This window comes from Terrapene carolina, unplaced genomic scaffold, assembly GCF_002925995.2.
Source record: "Terrapene carolina triunguis isolate 2854851 unplaced genomic scaffold, T_m_triunguis-2.0 Scaffold833, whole genome shotgun sequence".
NCBI classification, from domain to species: Eukaryota; Metazoa; Chordata; order Testudines; family Emydidae; genus Terrapene; species Terrapene triunguis.
Genome location: NW_020665184.1, coordinates 815,320 through 818,567, shown reverse-complemented (window position 1 = coordinate 818,567; position 3,248 = coordinate 815,320).

Here is a 3,248-nt window from a genome sequence, read left to right as displayed (position 1 = left end):
CCCCTGGAGTGACTCGACCTGAGTGTGGCTAGTACCCCTGGAGTGACTCTACCCGAGCATGGCCATTATCCCCATGTAGTAACTATACCCGAGAGTGCCCAGTACCCCCTGGAGTGACTCTACCTGAGCGTGACCAGTATCCCCCTGGAGTGACTATACCCGAGCGTGACCAGTACCCCCTGGAGTGACTCTACCCGAGCTTGCCCAGTACACCCTGGAGTGACACGAGCGTGCCCAGTATCCCTTGGAGTAACTATATCCGAGTGTGCCCAGTACCCCTGGAGTGCCTCTAGCCGAGCGTGCCCAGTACACCCTGGAGTGACTATACCCGAGCGTGCCCAGTACCCCTTGGAGTGACTATACCCGACTGTGCCCAGTACCCCTGGAGTGACTCTACCCGAGCGTGCCCAGTACCCCTGGAGTGACTCTACCCGAGCGTGCCCAGTACTCCTGGAGTGACTATACCCGAGTGTGCCCAGTACCCCTGGAGTGACTCTACCTGAGCACATTTTAGTACCTTTTCTGGGATAACTCTCAGAGTAAGGTCAGTTCTAGCCTGGAGTGACTATCCCTGGCTATCCTCCAGGGACACCATCCTGGCCTATCAGGCTCCTTGCACAGAGACCGGGGATTCCAGGTACCATTCTCGTACCAGTCCTGCTGGCACCTGGGTTTCCCCCGGAAGTGGCCCCGTGAAGCCCGGCCACACCCCTCTGGGCTGTCTGGGTGAATGGAGTCTGATCAGTGAGGAGCAGGTGGCTCCAGTGAGCTGCTGGGTCTCCACCTGCTTCCTCCTGGGGAGGTGACGAACCTTGCCAGCGACGGCACCCCCAGCATCCCCTGGGCACAGAGAGGGGAAGGAACTTAGTATCACACAGTAAGTCCAGGACAGAGTCACAGAATCCTAGAATATCAGGGTTGGACGGGACCCCAGGAGGTATCTAGTCCAACCCCCTGCTCAAAGCAGGACCAACCCCAACTAAATCATCCCAGCCAGGGCTTTGTCAAGCCTGACCTTAAACACCTCTAAGGAAAGAGATTCCACCACCTCCCTAGGGAATCCATTCCAGTGCTTCACCACCCTCCTAGTGAAAAAGTTTTTCTTAATATCCAACCTAGACCTCCCCCACTGCAACTTGAGACCATTGCTTCTTGTTCTGTCATCTACCACCACTGAGAACAGTCTAGTTCCATCCTCTTTGGAACCCCCTTTCAGATAGTTGAAAGCAGCTATCAAATCCCCCCCTCATTCTTCTCTTCTGCGGACTAAACAAGCCCAGTTCCCTCAGCCTCTCCCCGTAAGTCATGTGCCCCAGCCCCCTGATCATTTTCACTGCTCCCCCCACCAGCTCTGCCCTCCTAGACCCTACCCCACCCCCAGAGCTGGGGATAGAATCCAGGAGTCCTGATTCCCAGCCCTCCCTGCTCTAACCAGTAGATCCCACTGCTCTCCCAGAGCTGGGGATAGAACCCAGGAGGCCTGACTAGGCCCCTGGGACGCCTGGCTCCACTCCCTTCTGTCTCATAGCGCAGAGACCTGAGGCTGGAGGAGCCCTCGAGAGCTCATCAAGTCCATCCCCCTGCGCTGAGGCAGGCCAAAGCAAACCTAGACCATTTCTGCCAGGTGCATGTCCAACCTGTTCTTAAAACCCTCCGTGACGGGGATCCCACAGCCTCCCCTGCTCGCCCGGTCCGGAGCTGAATTCCCCCGAGAACTAGAAAGTTTTCCCTAATCTCTGATCTGCATCTCCCCTGCTGCAGATGAAGCCCATTGCTTCTTGTCCTACTTCTGTGGCCATGGAGAACAATTGGTCCCCGTCCTCTCCCGTATAACATATTTGAGGACTGTTCTCAGGTCCCCGCGCAGTCGACTTTTCTCACGACTAAACATGCCCCGGTTTATTAGCCTTTCCTCAGCGATCAGGTTTTCTAAACCTTTGATCATGTTCGTTGCTCTCCTCTGGACTGTCCTGTTTGTCCCCATCTTTCCTGAAGTCCGGCGCCCATGTCACCTTCGACCTCACGCAAACCATGTTGTGGCAAAGGGGATAAGTGGCCAGTTTGAATCCTGTGCTCGGCATGGGCAGCGCCTAGTACCACGCGACACATAATAAACACGGCCCTACCAAATTCACGCTCCATATTTTGTACGTTTCATGATCACAGCATTTTAAAACTCTTGAATTTCACGGTGCCAGGTAGTTAAATCTGAAATGTCACGGAGGTGTCACAAAGCATGAATATGTATTTCAAAATGGCAACATATATACATGCAAAGTCAGCGTTTCTCAAGCGGGGGTCCCGACCCAAAAGGCGGTCGCAGGACTAGTAGGAGCGGTCGCAGTATTGCCATCCTTACTTCTGTGCTGCTGCTGGCGGCGACGCTGCCTTCGGAGCTGGGCTCCCAGCCATCAGCCGCCGCTCTCCCGCCGCCCAGCTCTGAAGGCAGCACAGAAGTAAGGTTGGCAATCCCATGACCCCCCCCCCAACCTCCCAGAGTAGCCTTGTGACCCCCTTTTGGGCTGGGACCCCCAGCTTGAGAAATGCTGCCTATAGTATAGGGTAAAAGTACACAAAAGAGCAGATTTCATGGGGGAGAGCAGATTTCACAGTCTGTGATGTGTTTTTCACAGCCATGAATTTGGTAGCGCCCCACTAATAAATAATGGACCGCCCCCAGCACAGCAGGGCCGCGTGCCAGGCCTGGGGCCCCTAGGTGCTACCATAATACACCTAATAAATAAACTCAGCCCCAATAGGCCAAGTGACTGAACAAATAACATTGATTTCTAAAGAATAAAATCCAATCCAACACCCGCTCCTCATCTGATCTGCACTTGCAGGGCCTGCCAAGGGTTCATTTCTACTGCCCATTGCTCCCGATGCAATCCCCAACACATATTGCCCTCTCTAGTGGCATCCCCCAGCCGCGTGGTATTTCTCAAAGGGAAGGCGACTGAAATCAGCAAAAGAGAGAAAAAGAAAAAAAACAAGGCCCCGTTTCATGTGGCTTGACACCATCTTTTGTCTGGGCGGCGGGGCGATGAAAACGCAGCGAAATAGAGGAAATGGTTTTGAAAATGCCTTTCCAAATCGATGCGATCTGAGGCAACGTCCAACCCGATTTGTTTACCGCCCCCGCCGCCGAACAAACCCCAGAATAAGAGCTCGTTTGACACCAAAACAATTTACACAATTAACAAGTAGCTAATTTTCCCAGAAGCAGTTGCAGCTGGTGGTTGCCAGTG